Source organism: Apodemus sylvaticus, chromosome 5 (genome assembly GCF_947179515.1).
Source record: "Apodemus sylvaticus chromosome 5, mApoSyl1.1, whole genome shotgun sequence".
Classification (NCBI taxonomy): Eukaryota; Metazoa; Chordata; class Mammalia; order Rodentia; family Muridae; genus Apodemus; species Apodemus sylvaticus.
In genome coordinates this window covers 124,462,376-124,488,224 of record NC_067476.1, presented here as the reverse complement: position 1 = coordinate 124,488,224, position 25,849 = coordinate 124,462,376, and the positions used below count along the sequence as shown (strand labels likewise).

The following is a 25,849-nucleotide window of genomic DNA, read 5'->3' as shown; positions in this document are numbered from 1 at the left end:
TAAGGGGTAGAGAAGGAATGTACACTTCCTCCACGCCCATGTGCCACCATTACCATCTTAATGCCTTTTTACATGGAAAGATTTCAATATCTCATAATACAAAAGTCTGAAATAATTTCAAGTGTGCAAACCCAATAGAATTTTATACTAAGTGAATAAAATAATAATAAAACTAATATCAAAGCTTTAATGGGTCAAAAACCCTATGTCTATAGATATAGCTGCATATATTTGCTGTGAGTTTATTATGTTGAAATGTGATTTCTCCTTCTTCTAAAATGCCAAAATTCTGTAAGGTTCTTAGAAAACCCCAAGGCTCTTAGGATAAAGGTATTGAATTTGGCTGACTCAATATGAACAGATGCTATCCATATAAATACATTTCTAGTCTCAGCCCAGCATGCTTACCTCACCCTGTAGTAGTCACTTGATGTTATGGGCTACAAAGCTACTCTACGTCTGTAGAATACTCATCTTTAATCCTCATACTACACTAAATCCAAATCATGTCCTGACTTGGGTCAATAGTCTTCCCCTTATAAGCTTTGATCACCAACACCAACCATAACCTACCCAGTTAAGTGGTATTTCCTAGACATTTTCACAGTCATCTTAATGTTATTGCCTTCTAAAGTAGTCGGTAATTATGCATCTTTAACAGTAAAGTTTTGGTGTTTGTCTACTTAATAGATTCTACTCCATCTCCTTCTCTCTACAGCCTATCAGATACAAAGGCCCAAGTAAATAACTTAAAAAACAAAGTTCATGTTCCATCAGAATCTTTGTGTTTATAGTATAGAAGTCATTTTGTACATATTTATTGGGAAAAATGTGACTAAGCACATAGAAAACTATGGAAGAATAGAAACCCAGTTTATCTATTTGCATATTGATGTTCAAAGAACTTAATTAACATCATAGTTTTAGTTCATTCAGAATATTATAGGCAGATAGGTAAGTTTATAGACATTGATAATGGGCAACACTTTAACACTTCTTTTGGTTAAAGACCCTTCATCCACAAGTACTTCAGTATTTGCAAGACTTCTATATTCCCGCTTTTCTAGCTTCTCCATCTCACATCTGAATCAGCGACAAAAAGAAATTAAATTATTCTTAGTGGAATCAAGACTACCCTTTCAGGATATGCAACTGCACAAAATAGAGGAAGAAACACACACACACACACATACACACACACACGTATTCCATATTAGTGTGGTAGTGAGGAGTCCCAGTCTCTGCATCACTTTATATTGCTTTAGTGTCTGCTTTGCAGTCTGATCAACAACTTAATGATCTTAACATAGGATTGTAGAATTACAGATAGAAGTCAGCAGCTGGTCTTTAGGAAAATGAACTGTATTATTGTACAAACTGAGGATGGGATCTCCAGTTGCTTTGGAAACACATGACCCACAACCAAGGACGCATATGAAAGTGATCTTAACACAGAAGCAAACTGAAGGTAATATTATCAATCTCATCTGTTTTCACATCCACCTTTCTTCTGTTAAGGCAGAGGTAAAAGATTTATACTTAAAAGGCTGAGTATACTCTGCCTTTTACTAAGTTTAAGGTTTATGAGTACATACTCTATGAAATTCAATTTCACCTGCTGACATCATGAGGGGAAAGTTAAAAACATATCTAAAGGATTACCACAACATGTGTATATACATACACAAACAGACACACAGACATACAGACACACACACACACACACACACACACACACTACTGTTAGTGGTAGTTTCATAAGTATATTACAAATGTAATCACCTTTAAAGAACAGGAAAGCATGCCTATTTTCAAAATTTGAAGAAAGAAACTCAATGATTGTTTATTCCACACATTTCAAAATCATACGCAAATCCATTTAAAGACATCTCCACAAAGGCAGATAGCATTCTCTATTTGGTGTCACTGTCCAGAAGGCCTGGGGAGAATTAAAGCTAAGGATGGACCATCTGCATTTACACTGGAGCTGCAGTAATGCATGGTAGCACACATGTGGGAGGCAGCTGTGTTTCTGGAAGAAAAAGTGGCTATGATTCAAAAAATAAAAAATGCTTAATGGAAGAGACTCTTTTCAGAGGTGTGGGATATCAATGTACCCATGGCTTTCTTTGGGCAGTACACAGCTTTTGCTCCCTTTAAAACTGAAGAAACAAGAGAAGAAAATAGTTACTGAAATCTAGTGAACACTGTACAATGAGAAGTAATTGCTTCTGTGGAGGAATGCAGACAAGCCTGACATTGTTTACTGGTGAAGTTGTTAGCAATATGATGTCTTCCTTGTCTTATGCCTAGACACACCAGCATCCACCACTTGATGAGGTAACCTTAGGGGACATAATCTATATGGACCAAGACAATAGGCTAGATATTGTCATCTGCCTACTCTGATTACTGATCTTATATTGATGTTCCAAAAGAGCATCTAATCAGAATATACACTTGCACACTTGCATATAAAGCATGTGCACACGCGCGCATTCGTGCATACACACACACACACACACACACACACATACAGTCATTGTTAACTACACAGAATGATTGCATGTTTACAACTTTTGCTTAGAACTCCTATCCTTCAATGTGATAATATTCAGAAGTGAGGCCTTGTGAAATGAATAGGTTTAGATTAGATTATGAGAGTGTTGGTATCCTTATGAAAAGAGACAGTTCTCATGTCTCCTAATTTTCCTTTCTTCCACTCTCTCCCTTCCTCCTTCCTGTCTTTCCTTCCCTCCCTCCCTCCCTCTGTCCGTCCTCCTTCCCTTCCCTCTCTTCCCTCCCTCTGTCCTTCCTTCCTTCCTTCCTTCCTTCCTTCCTTCCTTCCTTCCTTCCTTCCTTCCTTCCTTCCTGAAATGTACAGTGAAGAAAGGATGTGTGACCACAGTGAGAAGACAATCAACTCCAAAGAGACAGAAGATCCTCTCCAGATACCTAATCTACCTACACTGTCCCGTTGCATTTCCCAACTTCAAGTTCTAAGATATGCAAGTCTATGGTATTTGCTGAGAAAAACAATCTTTAAAACTGTGATGAAATAATGATGAAAGTTAACAGACTAGAAAACTGAAACATGTTCAATTAGTTTAATGCAGTAATTACATAAAACATACAACACGATAATGTTAATATGATCACATATTTAGAAAGAGGAGTCCTTGTTATTTTATTTTTATAAATTCACCTTCTCTCAAAGGGGAGAAACAGTTTATATAAACTAATTACCTGAGACTGTGTTTAAATAAATCCTTGGATTCCTGGATGTCTGCTAAGGACATGGGAGGGAGGACAAAGCTTAAAAAAACATGACATTTTTCAAGAAAAACTCTTGAATATCCCTCCTCTCCTGGCTCTTTAGTCCACCTATTAGAAGGGATGAGGATAAGGAGATAACTCACCGAAGTCAGTCATGGTGGTTCTAAAAATTTTATAGACTATAGGCTTATAATGGAATATGGTAGATAGGGCTGAAATGGACTGAAGGTTCATTTCAAATGACTGAATGCTATGATAGCATGTTAAATTTGTGTGTCTTAGGGAAATACATGGTACCAAATTATGATTCCATGGCGGGGCGCGGGGGTTAATCTTCTCTATGGAGGAAAGCAACAGGAAATAAGGTGGATTGAGTTGAGGAAGTTTTTATAGATGTTACAAAGATGGAAATTATTTTTGTTGTTGTTGTTCTTTTCAGAGTCACTAATGATTACAATCCGAGAAAGTAGGATGATGAATAAACCAAGATTCCAATAGCTCATCTTGGAAGTAGAGGGCTAGGAAGTAGTTCCCCAACAGACAACATTTCATGTCTAGTACACTATATTTTATCCTTCACTTCATTAAATCAGATCTCTCAGAAATGAGGAGAGTTCAGTTCTGCAAGGGAGATGAGGGAAACCACTTGGATTCATTTTATGTCTGTAAATTGGATTATCTCATCAGGAAACCCTGTCTAAGCTGTAAATGTGATAACTCAGCTTACCACTCAGGATAAGGAAGTACACACCCCAAATATGCATGCTAGGATGTTGCAATGGTGTTCATTGGAGAAATTTCTCAAAAGCAAAGCACACATTCATAGAATTCAAAGCAGGGTATGCTATCAACCAACAAAAATATACTGAGTCTTAGGTTTGTTTTTACTACCACTCTTGTTTTAACTGAGGTGTTGGATAGTAACATGGAGACTTAGTTCTAAGGGAGACTAATCTCCATGCTTAATTATACCAGCACATGTCAGTTCTCTGTTTCTATCATCCATTCAGTAAATTAAAGCCAGTCATTGATTTAGGCATTTGCAGTCTTCAGTTAATAAAGTCATTTTGCCTAGTCAGAGAGGTTCAAGTCGAAGGAGAGGAGAAACTTCGGTAGCCTTACTGTCCAGAACTACTGGGTCCCAGAAAGTCCATGTTCAGGAAGAAGAGTCACTGAATTATAAAACAAGGCTGTATCCATATGACTATGAACATTCTGACCTCATCTAAAACCCTTAGGAAGATGACTAAGGAAAGAAGAAAAACATTACAGGGAGACAGCACCAGGGTGAAGGGAACACGCTAAAGCAAGTCATGCTTTGCAGCATGTACTAGGGATGCCCAAAGCCTGGGTGAACCTGTGTGGTATAAACTGTGAGAAATAGTTAAGCCAATGAAATGGCTCTAGGCATAAAGTATTGTTTCTATAAACTTGAGGACACATCTTCTATTCCCTGAACCCATGTAAAGGTGGGGAGGAGAGAACAAACTTTCTAAGAGAATAGTGAGTTGTGCCTGGCCAGAAAGCCAACCTCCTGCTGAAATAGGTTACATCACAACATGCACTGTAGCATTAAGAGCAAGTTAGAAGATTATCTGTGAATAAGAGGCTTTGAAATAGCAGATTCCTTTCATAAATGCTATCCACTAGTCATCACGTGCTGACTCCCTACTGTGACTAAAGGATGCTATATACTTTGTTTAGTTTTGAAAACTTAGTAAGTTTTTCACCAATCTAATCAAGATAGAGCTGATATATCAATATCATTTATTGATATTAGTTTACTTAATTTATTTTAATTGAAGAAATGACATAAGCTTTCTATCTATCTGGCCTGGATTTGAGTCAGAATCTGAACCTTGGGAGACTGCCTACATATTTCACTTCCATCTACTGTGAGGTCATCCTGACTCACCCACTCAAGGAAACCTTCTGTTTTCAGATTTCAAAAACCATAAAACTCTTTACTTTTGTTAGACAAAATAAACTCAATGGTTGGATTCTCTTGATACAAATAAATTGAGATTTCTTCCACATTTGGGCATCTGGGAATTAATTAATCCATAGCTGCATTCTTAGCCTTCATGGATGGCATCAGAACTCTTATTGAAGAGATTCCAAAGAGATATACCATTACTTGCCAAGTAATGGTACAATGAAAAGACAGTTTCAGCAACCAGGAAGATGACCTTCATACGATCGTACCATTATATTATACTTTCAGGCTAAAAATATTGTCAGAAATAATTTCTTGTTTATAAGTCACATGAATTTGGTATTTTGTTATAGTCACTAGAACAAGCAGTTATCCTCTGTCTCTAAAGTATCAAGGCCATGGTCCTGATCTTTACAAAATATATAATCAGTAGACTCTCTCTTATAGAGGTTGTTGAGCCTCTAGTTGCTGAATCAATGGAAACTGTGACAGCTCCTTGTCAGACTTGTGAGTGACTGGAGTGAAGACTACACTGAGTTGTGGAGATGCTCTCCTGGTATGGGCAGGACCACACTGCTTTTGCTCATGTCCTAAATGTACTTTCTGCTGAAAAAAATGCTGCTCTTTCAAAGTTCAAAGCTCACTGGGGAGAAGCTGGATTCTTTGCAGAAAGATGGAGAAAGAGACAGGGAGGAAACAAATCACATGAAGTCAAGTAATAGAGGACACTAGAGTCTTAGAAAGATGATTATCTGAGCCTTCATTAGCATTGCAAACTATCGCCTCACCCATCCAGGCTCCAGTCACTGTTCTGATCATCCTTGCTGTTTCCAACAGTTGGAACTGGATGCTTTTAGGGAAATGCATTTGCATACTATACTATACTATACTATACTATACTATACTATACTATACTATACTATACTATACATACTATACTATACATACTATACTATACTATAATTATTTTCACAAAGGAACATTTGTAACCAGCATCTGCATAAATTAGCAACAACTAACTAAGTAAATAAATAAATACATAAGGCATGGTCTCCATAAACCTTTAGGCCTTTCAATGAGATGACTATCCTAAAGACCAGAATTTTGCCACACAAACAAATTATGCTGGACCAGGTCTTATATAGTTGCATGGGTTCCTGGTCTAACCTGTTGTGGCTGCTTCATTTATTCTACATCATGCCTGCAAGAAAGGTTCTTATATATGCACACTGTTTCCTTGTAGGTTTATACTACCATGCTTGTCAAGGCAGTTACTCTAATAGGAATGTGGCCATAGTGAGTGTCTATTTTTAGTGTTTTGAGAGCTACTGTATGGGCTTGTACCAACAATGGATGGGTAATTTACACAAATCTTTCAACCGTTCTGTAACTTGACAAAAATAATATAATTTTAGGAGAAATGCAGTAATAAATTATAGGAACGATTATTAGATAGCATTCAGAAGGATAATGCCTATTCATTTGTAATAAAACAAAGGCCCTGGCTGAGACTGTATTAAATGGTAAATTTATTTTAGACATACACATAGACACACATACTCTCTTTTATGAGAAAAGAAAAATGTGTCTTCCCATATATCAAAGTCTGAACTTTCAATCAAACCTAGCCTATAAATGAGAGATAAGAAAAATTATGCAATAGCAATTTTGCACTCACTGTCTGTCATTTGAAGATGACAGCATCAGTTGAAACCACGGATAAAGTGCCATGAATTAAAATTCTGGAACACAGGCATTTGATTCATCTTGCCGATGCCATTTGGAGCCTTGGCCTCCAGGGCTGAGTTCACTTCCTTCCAGTCTGATTTACAGCTTGTCCTCCTAGGGGATGCTCTGATTTCAAGGGCATTAAGATATGATTTATTTGCATAAGGCCAACTGAGGGTTATCATACTCTCAAAAATTAGAGACCAGCATCACTTCGTAAATGGAATAAAAAAAATGTTAATCATATTAAAACTGGGTCTTAATGACTAAAACAGTAAGATTACAAATCAGAATGTCAGGCATGATGACAAACCAGAAACAAATTTATACTCTCCAGAGCAGATGATGATCTCTCTGCTTGTCTTCTCAAAGATGAATTAATAAAATGATGTCTCAGTACACCTCACTGTGGTCTTCTACACAGTCAAAATAAAAGAGAAATGGCTTCCCTTCTCTCTTCTCACCAAGAAACTCCTTACTTTTCAGTAAAGAGAACTTGAGAATATAGATAAACTTTATCATATAAAAGATGGATCTAGAAAAGACATGCATAAGTGAGAAAAATAAATAGAAGACAACTCATAAAGATCTTCTTAATGCAATTTATTTCTTTGATTACAACATGAATGAGTCAATGCAATATAGAAAACAAGAGGTTAGCTTCCCACTCCCTGCTCCAATTGTGCCACTTTAGAGATACTTTTCCTTCCCTTAAACAGGACATCAAATCCCTTAGCTTTGTGTCACTTCAGTGATAAGTAAATTATTTTATGTATTGTCTCTAAACCTGAGAAGTCAGGAATAAAAAGAAAAGAATTCAAAACACTAGGCCCTCATTATCACTTTTAATGCCAAAATAAGGATCAGAACATGGGGCATCCAATTCTGTGGTGCAAATATTAAAAGTATCAGCAAGATTGTTAGAAAAAAATGTTCTTTAGTATCAAAGCATTTAACTTTTCCCAAGAAAAGTGGACAAATAAGAAGAAATAAATCAAGGGAGAATACAGAAAGACCATACAATATTTATGTTTATTATTTATCATTGGCTTATACGAGTTAAACTACATTTTTACAATTTGTCAAATGTTTCAAAGCTATATTCTGAAAGCTTCAAGTTTGAGGACTACCATAAGTAAACCATACTAAATCATACTGTGCACGCTCAGAACCTCTCTTGCTGGCAAGTATATATGTGTAGCATGCTTCATACATTACCAAGTATATCCATGACTAATATCTATGACAAGACTAACTCTAATTCTCAGAACCTGATACTAACTACATGGACATTAGACATAGACAACAATACTATCTTTTTGATAAATTGTTTAGAATACTGAATGTAATTCTTCATACATGGGATAAAAACTATTGTTAAATATTTTGTGGGCTCATAGACAAGCTGCTGTGCTATTTGAACATTTTAATCAGATTTAAGCATCACAGTTTTAGGTTTTAGTTACTTTAAGATGTTTCAAACTTCCTACTTGACTTCCTGCTTTCCTAAGTCTTCACATTCAGTAAATTAGAGAAGTCCATTTTGAAATTGACAAATCAAAGAGCCCAAGTGAAGATGTTTCAATTTCACTTAGGAGGGAGAAGAAAGCAATGGGGGTGGGGCAGAGGAGGGAGGGTCCTGGGTGTGAAAGGAGACAGGGAAGGGAATAGGATCAGGTATGGGGGGGAGGGTCAGAAGTGAAGCCCTAAGGGCCAGCAGAATGAATAGAAACAGACAACCTCAGGAGGTAGGAAGAGGGAATCCTCTAGAATACACCAGAGACCTGGGAGGTGAGAGATTCTCTCAGGACTCAAAGGGAGGGACCTTAGATGAAATGCCTTACAGTGGGGAGAGAGAACTTGTAGAGTCCACCTCTAGTAGAAAGATAGGGCATCACTCTGAAGCTAATAGAAAAGAAACTGGGGAAGACCCTTGAGGACATCGGTACAGGGAGAAAGTTTCTGAACAGAACACCAATAGCATATGCTCTAAGAGCAAGAATTGACAAATGGGACCTCATAAGGTTACAGAGTTTCTGTAAGGCAAAGGACACCATCAAGAGGACAGATCGGCAACCAACAAATTGGGAAAAGATCTTCACCAATCCTACATCAGATAGAGGGCTAATATCCAATATATATAAAGAACTCAAGAAGTTAGACTCCAGAAAACCGAACAACCCTATTAAAAAATGGGGTACAGAGTTAAACAAAGAATTCTCACCTGAAGAACTTCAGATGGCGGAGAAGCATCTTAAAAAATGCTCAACTTCATTAGTCATTAGGGAAATGCAAATCAAAACAACCCTAAGATTTCATCTTATACCAGTCAGAATGGCTAAGATTAAAAATTCAGGAGACAGCAGGTGTTGGAGAGGGTGTGGAGAAAGAAGAACACTCCTCCACTGCTGGTGGGGTTGCAAATTGGTACAACCACTCTGGAAATCAGTCTGGCGGTTCCTCCGAAAACTGGGCACCTCACTTCCAGAAGATCCTGCTATACCACTCCTGGGCATATACCCAGAAGACTCCCCACCGTGTAATAAGGATACATGTTCTACTATGTTCATAGCAGCCCTATTTATAATTGCCAGATGCTGGAAAGAACCCAGGTATCCCTCAACAGAAGAGTGGATGCAAAAAATGTGGTATATCTACACAATGGAGTACTATTCAGCCATTAGAAACAATGAATTCATGAAATTCTTAGGCAAATGGATGGAGCTAGAGAACATCATACTGAGTGAGGTAACCCAGACTCAAAAGGTGAATCATGGTATGCACTCACTGATAGGTGGTTATTAACCTAGAAAACTGGAATACCCAAAACATAATCCACACATCAAATGAGATACAAGAAGAAAGGAGGAGTGGCCCCTGGTTCTGGAAAGACTCAGTGAAACAGTATTCGGCAAAACCAGAACGGGGAAGTGGGAAGGGGTGGGAGGGAGGACAGGGGAAGAGAAGGGGGCTTACGGGACTTTCAGGGAGTGGGGGGGCTAGAAAAGGGGAAATCATTTGAAATGTAAATAAATTATATCGAATAAAAAAAAAAAAAGAAAGATAGGGCATCAACTGGAGCGATGGAGTTGCCATCCCACAACTCTGACTCAATCGTTCCTGTCTAAAAGAACTGTAGGGACAAAATGGAGAAGATCCAGAGGGAAAGGAGGTCCAGTGACAGGCCCAAATTGTGATCCAGCTCAAGGGGAGGCTCCAAGGCCTAAGACTCTTACTGAAGCTATGGTGTGCTTACAGATAGGAGCCTAGCATGGCTGTCCTGTGAGAGGCCCAACAAGCAGCACTTATACCCAACCAATGGACTGAAGTTGGGGACCCCTGTGCTTAAAATGAGGTAAAGGCTGGAAAAAAGCTGAGGTGGAAGGAGACCCCATAGGAAGACCAGCAGTCTCAATTTATCTGGACTCCAGAGATCTCTTAGAAACTGAGCCAACAGTTAGGCAGCATATACTAGCTGGTACAAGGCCCCTGAGACATATACAGCAGAGGACTGCCTGGTCTGCCTCAGTGAGAGAAGATGCATCTAACCCTTGAATGATTTGAGACCCCAGGGTGTGGGGAGGCCTGGAAGGCTAGGGTGGGGACGTGGGGATAGTGACATCCTCTTGAAGACAAGAAGGGGGGGGGAATGGGATGAGGAGCTGTCTTTGGGTGTATTGGGAAGGTGTTAATGACTGAACTGTACAAAATGATTAAAGATAATTAAAAAAACAATGGAACACTTCACCAATTTTTGTGTCATCCTTGAGCAGGGGCCATGCTCATCTTCTCTGTATCTTCCAATTCTTAGGCAAGTGGGTGGAACTGGAGAATGTCATCCTGAGTGACATTTGAGTGAGGCGACCCAATCACAAAAGAACACACATGGTATGCACTCACTGATAAGCGGATATTAGCCCAGAAGCTCGGAATACACAAGAAACAATTCACATATCAAATGATGCCCAAGAAGAAGGAAGGAAAGATCCCTGGTCCTGGAAAGGCTCAGTGTAGCAGTGTAGGGGAATACCAGGACAGGGAAATGGGAAGGGGGTGATTGGGGAACAGAGGGAGGGAAGAGGGCTTATGGGACTTTCAGGGAGGGAGGATCCAGGAAGGGGGAGATTTGAAATGTAAATAAAGAATATATGGAATAAAAAATCTCAAAAAACAAAAAAAAAAATGGATCATCAGGAATGGTAGAAAATGTTTGGTTATTTCAGTTCATTGGTTGTCTTTGGAATAAATATTTCTAGCCAGAGTGATGGGTTTAGATTCTTCAAACTACCAAATATATTGCTGAGGGTGGACATCAAGCAGGAATGGTTCTTATTTATATTCCCTGAAAACCTGCCTTTTCACAGAAAAACAGAATCTTGTGGTGACCTTTTTTATTCACCAGCTGGTGAAGTTCAATATGGAAAAGAAGAGACTCATTCTAGAAGCCTAGTAAGCAAGCTACAAAGATTTTCATCCATGGCTGTAAGTTTTGGGAGACTTCTTTCTACACCAAACTGACATCAAGAGCAAAGTGCTGACTGACACTTTGCCTGTAGACACAGCAGGGTTGCATTGCCCTGTAGAACTAACTGATGGCTGGGTTCTGTCAGTTCTCACCCCAATGTTTCTTTCCAGGCTATATCTCAGAATTTAAAATTACCATGAACTGAATTTAAAAAATTCTCTATTCTCAGAATCTCCAGTATCAAGAAAGACCAATAATTGTATCCCTCTCCCTGATGTACATACGCACATGCCAAATGCCAACTCTGAATGTGCATGCACGGCGCTACCTTAACACACCTGCCTATCTGTTCTAGGCCATAATTGCTTTCCCACAATATATACAGGATCCAGGGGTCTCTATTTCGTTCTGTTCATAACAATGGCACAGCTCATTATGCTTCCTCTCTGAACATAAAATTTGTCATTAAACTTGTGGCTGGTTTTATCACCATCTTAGTCATAGTGTGACATTTACATGATTATTTTTTTCTTAAATAAAGGGAATAAAATTGAGTTATATCTCTGTGATTGTGGTGATTCCCCCCCCCCCATCTTTTCAACAAAAATTACTAATTTTGATGGGTAAAGTATTGTTTTACTTTACAGGGAATCTTAATTGATTCAACAAAAAGGTCACTGTGTCTTGTGTGAATATTCCTAGGTAGCTTCAAGTGTTCCATGTCACATTGTGACACATTTACTATAATTGGATGGGGGTGAAAAAAACCATTAAATTAAATTAAAACTAATTAACACTGTACTTTCTACTTTAAACTTTTCTTTGTGGTGATGAATGAAATTATCACAAAGATCCAATACAAATAGATCACATTCTACATTTTCATTAAATTCTGATTGCTGCTGTATTTTTATATTAATTGTATCACTGCTATGTCCACCAACTTTTTTATATGAAAATAATATCAGTTTTTACTTACATAGATTAGCAATGAGCTATCTAAAATATGAAGCTAGAAAGGTACTCATTTGAAATAGTATAGAAGAGAAAAAATACACACCTGAATAAATTTATCAAAACAAATGTAGAAAAGACAAATAAATGGTATGGCCCCTTAAATTCACTGGATATAAGGTTTAATTCTTATAAGATGAAAACTCTTCCATAATCCCCTTCATAATGAATATAATCTATCAATTCTCTGTTGCCCTTTTGAAACTGATTCAAAACTTCATATAGAAATTAAAGAAAAAATGGAGAAAAGACCATTGAAAATGAAAAAATAAAGTTGAAAGACGAGCATTTCCCAACTTCAAAATGTATTGCAGTGCTGAAGCAATCAAGACAATATCACATTAATATAAGAATAAACACACAGATCAATGGTATGGGACTGAAAGTCCAGAAAGCAACCTTTCCTTTATTGGTCAATTGATTTTCAAGAAGAATGCCAAACAATTCAGAAAGGGAAAGAAGCATCTCTTCAACAAAGGAGTCTGGGACAACTAAGTATTGGCACCTGGTATGTCCATATTCTTACCACATTTATACCTCAGAAGATTGAGTTGGTAATCTATTTATTATGAATAAAGGATATGATTCATCTAAATTCACACATTATAAAGAAACAAATTTAACATATAGCTATAATCAGAGCAAAATGATAGAAAATTACATGTTTGGGGGATCATCTACACTATCAAATGAGCATTGGCTAAGATGACACAAGTGATATGGTCTTTGCAATATATCTATAGCCTTGAAAAGCATAAGAAAACTAAATAGGTAAAATCCTATGAAAGTTATATTTCATCTTATACTTAAAAAATTTAATGCCTGAACATGTACACATTTCCCCCTCCTAAATCATTAGGAAATTCTGGCACAGAATAAATGCGTGGTAATTTATGATTCTTACTTTGAAAATTCAAATAAGATGAATCCTTAGAAATCTTTTAAAAGATGGGAGGGGTTAGAAGATAGAGAAGAGAGGGAAGAGTGACGTAACATAATTCTTTCAGCTTAATATTAATTTTGTACTGATTAGGGCTACATTTACTACATCTTAGTAAAGAAATTGTAGAAGATGCTAAAAATACCAGAAAAACAAAAGGACATATCCATCTTGTAGACCTTTATGATCAACACACATTGCAGGGGCATATCGGGCTGAATACTGATTGCTATTAATAGAGTAGAACATCCAGTATGCTGACAGAAAAAAATGGTGCCTTGGGTGGATGCATTATCACTCATGGCAAAGATGCAGGATCCAAGGAAAGGAGAAGAGGATGATGAAGTCACAAGAACATTGGGCAGCATATATTAAGGTTGTTTTATCTGGAAGAGATAATACATAAGGAAAGCAAGTAACTCATGGGCATATAGTGCTTGAATGCTATGCTATGAAGGGTTTATTTCTCAATCAAAGAAGATCTAATGTTATTTGTTGAGAAATAAAATGCAAATATCAGGCCTGTGGCTCAAAAAAAAATCATTCTAAGAATATTGCAAAGAAAAGGAGAGGGAAAATATCAAAAAGTGAGTTTATTCTGAAGAGCCTCAAAGAAGAGGAAATGTAACAAATGATTTATTCAGGCATTAAGAAAATCTGAATCACACACATGTAGAGAAATAATGTGTATATATTCTGAGGTCACTTGGAATCCAAAACGAACAATAGCTCTCCCTGAATTTCAGGCCCATGATAAGAGCAAGAGAGGATGCATGTTGTGAATAGAGAATGACAGGAGATTACAATGTAGTCACTAGCTCTTAAAGACTGGATATATATCTACATCTGCATCTGCATCTACATCTACATCTACATCTACATCATCTTCATCTACATCTACATCTACTTCTACATCTACATCTACATATACATACACATACACATACATATACATGCATATACAAGCCCATGTTGATATCACCTCATGTGCACATGAATATACATATATGTATGCAAATATACGTATCACTTAACTATTATCTTAGTTACTTCTTTGTTGCTTTGATAAAGCACTATGGCCAAGGTAACTTTTAGAACAGAGAAGGTTTTGTTGTCATTGTTGTTGTTTTATGTTTATTTTTTTTTACAGTTTCAGAAGGTCAGAGAACCTGACCACCATCCATCATAAAGGGAAGCCTAGCAGGGAGACAGGCTACTGTCGCAGTAGTTGAGAGCATTCTTCCTGAGAAATAACCACAAAAAGAGAGACAGAGACACTGAGTGCTAACCTCAAAGCCCAACCTCAGTGACATAGCTCCTTTCATAAGCCCATGCTGCCTGACTTTTCCTAAAGAGTTCAACAAACTGGGAACTAAGTAATCAAACATATGAGCCTTTGGTGGGCATTCTCATTCAAATCACCACAGCTATGGCTCAAGTTATACATAACTAAGAAATTTTGTCAGTGTGTGAATATACTACAGTAGTATGTGGATGGTTGGAGCATACCTAGGTCATACGATACAATGTGATGCTTCTAGGATGCAAGCCTATACAGGTTAATATATTAACTATTGAAGAAAAATAAAATCATGGTATCTGTCCATTTAAACATAAAGAATTTATGTCAACTTTATTAGGTGTTTGAACATTTCCAGCTTAATTATGATCTCACGGGACTACCAACATATATATATAGAATGTGGTTAACTAAAAATATTTACGTGATACATGACTGTTTGTATGTGTGAATGAAAATAAAGTCAGGATTCATTTGTACTTTATGACTTATATGGCACCAAATTTGGTCAGGTTTGTGGGTACTGTGTCTAAATCCTAATTCATAAAATAGGATCCTGGCAGCCAATTACTAGTAGTGCGGGCTGTCACGATTGACTTTTGATTAATTAGGGAAGTTGAAACCAGCATCAGATTTGGATACATATGATAGATTACTATGCCCCTGACTCTTCCAAAGAATTCCAGATTCCTACTCAGCAGCAACTTGCCTCACCTCCTGTGACCTCATCTATTTTCTCCTCCCCTGTCCATGTTCCAGCCATCCCCAACTCTGTGTAACTTCTGAGAAGAGAACATCATGGTCATAGAAAATATTTCACTATAGGTATTAGTGCAGAGGAGTTAAATTTATTGAAGAATAAGTAAACTAATGATCTCATAAAATTAATGAGCCACCCCAAAGTATATCAAGTCCTCCCAGATAAAGTACTACATTATCCAGGAAATATGCCTGCTGTCTCCTAGCCAATTTCCATTTATGTTCTATGTATTATGAAACTATATTGAACCTTGGAGAGCTAGGAACACACAAAGGAATTCTATAAATATTTTGATGGGGATGATAATTTGAAGACACAACAAATAAGATTTTCCTCTGTTTATCTTTGTTCACCACAGCCCTTCACACTGAAGAATCAGAGTCGTTCTCTCTTAACTGTTGCAGAGAAAAGTTGTTGTGGTAGGATAGCAAGTAATCTACAGAGAGGAAAAATGCCCAAGGGAGATTGTGGCAACCTTGAGCTGTTTGGGATTACCTGAGGCAAATGATATTTCTAGGTATAGATGTATGTGTTAATAAAATTCAATTTCTGTTATTTTATAGAATATATAATTATATGTAGTTAATTATAGTTACTTCTTACACATATGGGCTTGTGGACCATGTTCCTTCCAGAGTTTATTTTATTGAATACTCCTATCATGTCCTTGTCCAAAGTACTAAGTAAGAAAAAGTAAATTATCAGAACTGATACTTCAGTGGAAATACCTGGCAGGGAACATTTTGTTATATCTTTTAGGACAACTGCCTTTTATTTCCTTTTCTTTTTTCTCTTCTTTTCTTTTCTCTTCTTCTTTCCTTTCTTTTTCTTCCTCCCTTTCTTCCTTTCTTCCTTTCTTCCTTTCCTCCTTTCTTCCTTTCTTCCTTTCCTCTTTCTTTCTTCCTTTCCTTCTTTCTTTCTTTCTTCCTTTCTTTCTTTCTTTCTTTCTTTCTTTCTTTCTTTCTTTCTTTCTTTCTTTCTTTCTTTCTTTCTTTCTTTCTTTCTTTCTTTCTTTCTTTTTCTTTCTTTAATGGAGAGATGGAGTTCTCTGTTTGATTATCAAGCCATGTTGCAATCTCTTAGAAGCAATCCTTGAAAGCTAAAAGTTAAGTGGCAAGTAGGTCAAGAGATGAGCACATCCTTATCAGTTAACTAGGGACAGCCCTAGGTCCTGCCTGCACCATGATAAATCCCCTAAGCTGTTTTCTGACTCTGGTTTATGATGGTATCCTGCAAAGCTATGCAGTCAGCTTCCTAACCCCTCTCCTGCTAGGTCCTGCCAGACTGCACTGTTGTCTTCAGAGCTAAGTTTTAAAGCTCATCAATGCTGGGCAAATCCATGTGATTTTTTTTTCTCCCACAGCCGAGATGGCTCTTGCAAGCTGATCCCAAGGTAGCAGGCAGAATAGTGAGAGACATATGTTGATGGTAATAAAGCAGTTGCCTGCGTTCACTATCTGTTTGGAAGATTAACTGTCTACCACATTGCGGTATTTAAGCATGAGACCATTTCAGATTTAGTACACATTCCCTAACCCCCCTTTCCATCATAAAACATTGTCTAGGAAAAAAATACAATTTACATAACTTACAACCAGAGGATTTTACTAATATAAACAATGCTGCTGCGTAACAGTTGGCACCCAAAAGACAATTTATCTACTCCCAGCTCTTTGCTCCTGCCAAATCCGGGGTGACATGTTCATTGTTTTCCTCATAAAACCTGCAATTGCTTCTGTGAAAGCAAGAACAACAGCTTATTTTTCATTTCACCTTTCTAAGCATGGATGAGCAGATGGAATTCAGTGGGGCCAATCGAATACTGAGCTTTAGCCTGCCAGATTCCCAAATGGCAAAGACATTCTATTTGTCCTCATGGAAGCCAGTGAAGTCACTAGAACTTGGTCGAGCTTCAGAGGACATTTCAAGCACAGTTGGGACATCTGCCAGTTCCTATGGTGATCAGGCTAAGAGTAAGGACACACCTAAAATGCTTCCCTAGTTAAAGCCACAGGAATCAGCAGCAGCAGCAGCAGCAGTTGAGCAAATGGAATTAAACAAATCCCAAGAAACCAGGAGACCTGAGTTTGCACTGTGGTTGAAATAAAACAAAGCTCTTCTCTATAAGGTCTGAATGACTCACGCCAGTTCAGTCACAATTCCCAAGACAACGCTTTTAATCGCTAAAAGTGATTTATGCAAATTGTGTCAAGTAACTACAACCTCCATGGCACATTAGACATAAAATAAGCAGAGGAAGACCAAGGTTATGGCAATCCTTACTGTGCTACTCCACAGCAGAAGGTGGGATGTGGAAGGATTTCTCTTGAAGACTGAATTATTTGAGAGCAAATGAATGATTTCTTTAAAAAAAAAAAAAGTCTTTTAGTCTGATCTGAGCAAATAACATTGTTGTAGAGATTAAGTCTTCTATAGCACAAGCAACCCAGAATATTCATTCGCTACAGCTTCTACCCTTTGAATTTTACCCTAGAGGCCTAAAGAAGAATAGCTTCAGCCTGTAATAGTCCATTACCAAACGTTTCACATGCATTAAATTCTCAGTATTTCATAAATACTGTAACTAGGAAAAAAATCATTCATGCCTTACATTTGGAAAATGGACCCTTGTGGAATATTGCCTTTTTCAACCTCCGCAAACCTAAGTTAAATATTTATAAAACAAAATATATTGAAACTATTTCGACTCTTCTGGGAGTAGAACAGACACTTAAAAAGAATCAGCCTGAACTTAGTGGTCTTATGTGCATTAATAGTGAATTTGCATATTCATCAACTCTTTGGAAATATTGAAGCTGAGAGCGTTTCTAAATTTTCAGCTCACACCAAAACATAAGGATATGGGCTCTCGTGAATTCTGGCACGAGCATTCTGCTCTTCGATTAAATTTTCAACATAGATTAGTTTTGATATTTAATACACTTAGGGAAGAAAACCACAAATAACTACTGCTTAGGAAACCTTAGCCAACAAATGCTATATGTCAATGATTTAAACAGTACAGAGAGGATAGAATGAATAGAGGTGTTCCCCATGCAACCAGTCTACAGCATTCCCCAATATTATATCTGTGTTTGATTCCTTTTGAAGGATTTGTTGAAATAAGAACTGAATATACACATCAGGATGCATATTTTGCATCTTAACTTTAAAATTATATTCATATATATTTAAATTATTTGTCTTTCAACTAAAACGATAACTCTTACTTTGAAAGGGCTTTCAGGAGCTAGTGGAATGGTTCAGTGGACAAAGTCTAATGAAGTGAGTTTGATACACAGGACTATAAAGGTAAAAGCAAAGAACCAACTTTTGGAAGTTTTTCACTGACATTTATTCAATACATAAATAAGATACCATTAAAAAAATAAATGGATGTTCAAATTTTTCCTTAAAAGATGTTTTCTGGACAGCCACAGACTGATCAATCAATTGATGGTTTATAATTGTGTCTGGAGTAGACACATGGATAAATATCTGATAAATGTTTTAGAAACAAGTAGATCAACTTCTGTGAATATATGCACAGGGTGATTGCTATTTATATAGTACTGTGGTCAAAGAGTATCCATGCTTAAACTGCTCATTAACATCATCAAGTCTCTGAAGCTAGAGGGACTTCATAGCCCTTTACATATTTATTCATAAAATAACAAGTTTTCTGAGGGGTGTGAGCATTTTTGTGTGGGCTTCAATATTTTTCTGTGTGTGTGTGTATGCCTCTGTGTATACTTCTATATGTCTCTCTCTCTCTCTCTCTCTCTCTCTCTCTCTCTCTCTGTGTGTGTGTGTGTGTGTGTGTGTTTGTGTATGTGTATGCATTTTTGTATTTCTCTGTGGGTCTTTGTATGTGTGTCTGTGTGTACCTGTGTATGTAAGTATGTATATGGATGTGTCTTTGTGCATGTATCTAACTTCTTAGCTTTCCTTCTGAATGAGATTAAGTAATTACTTTTTGCTTAATACTCTACTTCTCCCTCTCTTCCTCTCTTTCTTTCCTGTCTTTCTCTGAAGCTCTGTCTGGCCTGATACTTGTAGCAGGCCGGCCTTGATCTTGCACCATTCTTAGAAACTTGAGTGCTGTGATTACAAGTACATTCCCCTGTACTCAGCTTCCATGTATTTTTCTTTATACGTTCACTGTTCACATTTTGCTCCTACTTAGTTGGCTTCCTTCTATAGGGTACTTTGGAATTAGTAAGAAATCATCATAGTTTATCTTTGGAGGCTAATTTTCTTTAATCTATCTTTTAGTCTTATTTTTGCTATATTATGAAAAGCTTTTGTTTCTGACTTTTGGCATGCTTTCATTTTTTTTTTATAAACTTCAAATTTTATTCCCTGTTCAGGAATCTTCTATTATAAAGGATTTCTTACTATTTTGATTTTTATTCCTTTGATGTGCTATTTAGCCTTAAAGATTTATGTGAGTATATTTAATTTTTAAAATGACTATCTTTACCATATGTTAGAAATCTTCACCTCAAACATTATTCATCTTGAATTTAGTCTGAAATTAATATTACAAATTTAGTTTTATATTTTTAGGAGCTGTCTTAGTTACCTTTGAACAGCTGGGACAAAACACTATAACCAAGGCAGAAAATAAAGTAATCCTTTGACTGGGGGCTTGCTTACTGTTACAGAGGGTGAGTCAATGACTATAGTGGTGCAGAGCATGGCAGCAGGCAGATAGGAAGGGTGCTAGAACAGTGAAATTAACATCTGATCCACAGGCCCAAGGCAAACAGAGAGAGTGAACTGGGAATGGCATGGGATTCAGAAACTTCTATGCCCACAGTCTATGCGTCACAGTATATTCTTGCTGCACTAGTTTCCACTCGTTTCCTTAAAGCCATGAATAACATTTTAGAATTCTCTTATACATATTGTGTGGAACCTCATCAGATAGAACAATACATGAATCTAGTTTTTATTAATTTTATTTTAGCATTTTATGCGTAGGGCTGTTTTGCCTACATGCATGTCTATGCACCATGTTGATGGCTGGTGACTCTGAAGCTCAGGACAGGGAACCAAGTCTCCTGAAATTGGAGGTGGATCTGATTGAGGGCCACTGTGTGAATACAGGAAATAGAATCAAACCCAGATACTCTGAAAGAACAGTCAGTGCTCTTAACTGCCGAGCTGCCTCTCTAAGCCTTCTCATTTATATTTTAGTTTAATATTTTGTTTAATAAGTTCTTAATTCGGAGGAGGCAGCATTCTCTGGTGAATCCGGCCCTGCAGAGCAGAGGATACAGTCCTGCGGCCTCTGGCAGGAGTCTTTGGTCTCTGCTTCCAGATCAGGAACAGCCTGGGTCACAGCACCCCGACTCCAGGAAATACAAGAGGCCAGCTGTGCACCTGGAGGCAGGCTGGGAGGAGGCAGCATGCTCTGGTGAGTCCACCCCTACAGAGCATAGGATCCAGTCCTGAGGCCTCTGGCAGGAGCCTTCAGGTCTCTGCTTCAGGAACGGGAACAGCCTGGGCCATGTGCCCGATCTCCAGGCCTTGCAAGAGGCCAGCTGTGCACCCGGAGGCCAGCTGGAAAGAGGCAGCTTGCACTGGTGAGTGCAGCATTGACAACAAGACCAACTAACATCAGTGAGAACTAGATGGCAAAAGGCAAACGTAGGAACCTTAGTAACAGAAATCAAGGCAATATGGCAGCATCTGAACCCAATTCTCTATTAACAGCATGTCCTGGATACCCCAACACACCAGAAAAACAAGATTTGGATTTAAAATCACTGGTCATGATGCTGTTACAGGATCACATGAAGGACATAAATAAATCTCTTAAAGAAATTCAGGAGAAAATGGATCAAAAGTTAGAAGCCCTTACAAGGGAAACACAAAAATCATTAAAAGAAATTCAGGAGAATACAGAGCCAATAAGGAGGAAATGCAAAAAAAATCACTTAAAGAAAAACAGGAGAACTTTGGTCAACAGGCTGAGGTTATGAACGATTAAACACAAAAATCTCTTAAAGAATTACAGGAAACCACAAACAAGCAAGTGAAGGAGCTAAGCAAAACCATCCAGGATCTAAAATCAGAAGTAGAAGCAACTAAGAAAACTCAAAGGGAGACAACTTTGGAGATAGAAAACCTTGGGAAGAAATCAGAGGCCATAGATACAAATATCAACAACAGAATACAAGAGTTAGAAGAAAGAATCTCAGATGCTGAAGATACCATAGAATCCATGGACTCAACAGTTAAAGAACATGCAAAATGCAAAAAGCTTGTAACACAAAACATCCAGAAAATCCAGGACACAATGAGAAGGCCAAACCTAAGGATTATAGGCATAGATGAGAGTGAAGATTTGCAACTTAATGGGCCTGCAAATATCTTCAATAAAATTATGGAAGAAAACTTCCCTAACCTAAAGAGAGAGGTGCCCATGAATATACAAGAAGCCTATAGAATTCCAAACAGACTGGACCAGAAAAGAAATACCTCCCATCACATAATAATCAAAACCCCAAATGTACTAAACAAAGAAAGAATATTAAAGGCAGTAAGAGAAAAAGGTCAAGAAGCATATAAAGGAAGACCTATCAGAATCACACCAGATTTCTCACCTGAGACTATGAAAGCTAGAAGATCCTGGGCAGATCTCATGCAGACTCTAAGAAAACACAAATGCCAGTCAAAACTACTATACCCAGCAAAGCTCTCAATCACCATAGATGGAGAAACTAAGATATTCCATGACAAAACCAAGTTTACCCAGTATCTTTCCACAAACCCAGCCCTACAAAGGATAATAGGAGGAAAACACCAATACAAGGAGGGAACCTCACCCTGGAAAAAGCAAGATAGTAACCTTCTTTCATCAAACACAAAAGAAGATAAACAATCAAATTTAAAAAATAACGTCAAAAATGACAGGAAGTAACAATCACTATTCCTTAATATCTCTTAACATCAATGGACTCAATGCCCCAATAAAAAGACATAAATTAACAGACTGGATACGTAAACAGGACCCTACATTTTGCTGCATACTGGAAAAACACCTCAGTGTCAAAGACAAAAACTACTTTAGAGTAAAAGGCTGGAAGACAATTTTACAAGCAAATAGTCTTGGGAAACAAGCAAGAGTAGCCATTCTAATATCAGAGAAAATTGACTTTCAACCCAAAGTCATCAAAAATGACTCTGAGGGACACTTCTTGCTGGTCACAGGAAAAATATACCAAGAAGAACTCTCAATCCTGAACATGTATGCTCCAAATGCAAGGGCACCTTCATTCATAAGAGAAACTTTACTAAAGCTCAAAGCACACACTGCACCTAACAGAATAATTGTGGGTGACTTCAACACTGCACTTTCCTCAATGGACCGATCAGGAAAACAGAAACTAAACGGGGACATAGTGAAACTAATTGAAGCTTTGGACCAATTAGATTTAACATTTATATATATATATATATATATATATATATATATATATATATGGAGAGAGAGAGAGAGAGAGAGAGAGAGAGAACATTTTATCTTTTCTCTCAGCACCTCATGGTACCTTCTCCAAAATCGATCATATAGTTGGTCACAAGACAGAACTGAACTAAAATAAAAAGATTGAAATAATCCCATGCCTCCTATCAGATCACTATGGAGCAAAAGTGGTCTTCAATAGCAACAAAAACAACAGAAAGCCCACATACTCACAGGAACTGAACAATACTCTACTCAATGACACCTTGGTCAAGGAAGAATTAAAGAAAGAAATCAAAGACTTTTTAGAATTTAATGAAAATGAAGACACAACATACCCAAATCTATGGGACACAATGAAATCAATGCTAAGAGGAAAACTCATAGCCCTGAGTGCCTCAAAAAAAAAAAAAAAAAAATGGAGAGAGCATACATTAGCAGCTTAACTACACACCTGAAAGCCCTGGAACAAAAAGAAGCTATTTCACCCAGGAGGAGTAGAAGGCAGGAAATCATCAAACTCAGGGCTGAAATCAATCAAGCAGAAATAGAGAGAACCATACAGAGAATCAATAAAACCAGGAGCTAGATCTTTGAGAAAATCAACAAGATAGATAAACCCTTAGCCAGAATAACCATAGGGCACAGAGATAGCATCCCGATTAACAAAATTAGAAATGAAAAGGGAGATATAACAACAGAAACTGAGGAAATTAAAAAAAAAAAATCATCAGATCCTGCTACAAAAGCCTATACTCAAGACAACTGGAGAATCTGGAGGAAATGGATAGTTTCCTAGACAGATATCAGACACCAAAATTAAATCAGGATCAAATAGATCATCTAAACAGGCCCATAACCCCTAAAGAAATAAAAGGGGTCATAGAAAGTTTCCCAACCAAAAAAAGCACAGGACCAGATGACTTCAGTGCAGAATTCTATCAGACCTTCATAGAAGACCTAACCCCAATATTCTTCAAACAATTCCACAAAATAGAAACAGAAGGAACACTACCCAACTCGTTCTATAAAGCCACAATTATGCTGATACCAAAACCACACAAAGCTCCAACAAAGGAAGGCCAATATCTTCAGGCCAATATCTCTTATGAATATCGATGCAAAAATACTTAAAAAATTCTTGCCAACCAAATCCAAGAACACATCAAAACAATCATCCACCATGATCAAGGAGGCTTAATCCCAGGGATGCAGGGATAGTTCAATATAAGGAAATCCATCAATGCAATCCACAACATAAACAAACTCAAAGAAAAAAACCCACATTGTAGTTTTCATTAGATGCTGAAAAAGCATTTGACAAAATTAAGCATCCTTTCATGCTAAAAGTCTTGGAAAGAACAGGAATTCAAGGCCCATACCTAAACATAATTAAAGCAATATACAGCAAACCGGTAGCCAACATCAAACTAAATGGAGAAAAACTTGAAGCAACCCCACTAAAATCAGGGACTAGACAAGGCTGTCCTCTCTCTCCATATCTTTTCAATATAGTACTTGACGTTCAAGCTAGAGCAATTAGACAACATAAGGAGGTCAAAGGGATACAAATTGGAAAGGAAGAAGTCAAATTATCACTATTTGCAGATGACATGATAGTCTACTTAAGTGACCCGAAAACCGCCACCAGAGAACCCCTACAGCTGATAAACAACTTCAGCAAAATGGCAGGTTATAAAATCAACTCAAGCAAATCAGTTGCCTTCCTATACTCAAAGGATAAGCAGGCTGAGAAAGAAGTTAGGGAAATGACAACCTTGACAATAGCCACAAGCAATATAAAGTATCTTGGTGTGACTCTAACGAAACAAGTGAAAGATCTATATGACAAGAACTTCAGGTCTCTGAAGAAGGAAATTGAAGAAGATCTCAGAAAATGGAAAAATCTGCCATGCTCGTGGATTGTCAGGATTAATATAGTTAAAATGGCCATCCTTCCAAAAGTAATCTACAGATTCAATGCAATCCCCATCAAAATCCCAACTCAGTTCTTCACAGAGTTAGAAAAAGCAATTCTCAAATTCATCTGGAATAACAAAAAACCCAGGATAGCTAAAACTATTCTCAACAGTAAAAGAACTTCTGGGGGAATCAGTATCCCAGACCTCAAGCAATACTACAGAGCAATAGTGTTAAAAACTGCATGATATTGGCACAGTGACAGGCAAGTGGACCAATGGAATAGAATTGAAGACCCAGAAATGAATCCATACACCTATGGTCACTTGATCTTCAACAAAGGAGAAGAAAATATCCAGTGGAAAAAAAGATAGCTTTTTCAACAAATGATGCTGGTTCAACTGGAGGTCAGCATGAAGAAGAATGAGAACTGATCCATTCTTATCTCCTTGTACTAAACTCAACTCCAAGTGGATCAAGGAACTCCATGTAAAACCAGACACACTGAAACTAATAGAAAAGAAACTGGGGAAAACACTTGAGGACATGGGCACAGGGGAAAAGCTCCTGAACAGAACTCCAATAGCTTATGCTCTAAGATCAAGAATTGACAAATGGCTCTAGCTAGAACTTCAAGTACTAAATTGAAAAGATATGGAGAGAGAGGACAGCTTTGTCTAGTCCCTGATTTTAGTGGGATTGCTTCAAGTTTCTCTCCATTTAGTTTGATGTTGGCTACCGGTTTGCTGTATATTGCTTTAACGATGTTTAGGTATGGGCCTTGAATGCCTGTTCTTTCCAATACTTTTAGCATGAAAGGATGCTGGATTTTGTCAAATGCTTTTTCTGCATCTAATGAGATGATCATATGGTTTTTTTCTTTGAGTTTGTTTATGTAGTGGATAGCATTGATGGATTTCTTTATATTGAACCATCCCTGCATCCCTGGGATGAAGCCTACTTAATCATGGTGGATGATCATTTTGATGTGTTCTTGGATTCGGTTGGCAAGAATTTTATTAAGTATTTTTGTATC

General features: G+C 37.5%; 1 protein-coding gene and 1 pseudogene across 11 annotated transcripts in view; both read right to left on the bottom strand.

Annotated features, from left to right (window-relative positions):
- Positions 1–25,849, bottom strand: part of Macrod2 (mono-ADP ribosylhydrolase 2) — a 2,114,706-nt gene that overhangs the window by 1,001,048 nt on the left and 1,087,809 nt on the right. The window lies entirely within an intron of this gene.
- On the bottom strand, positions 10,669–10,768 carry LOC127686487 (uncharacterized; annotated as a pseudogene).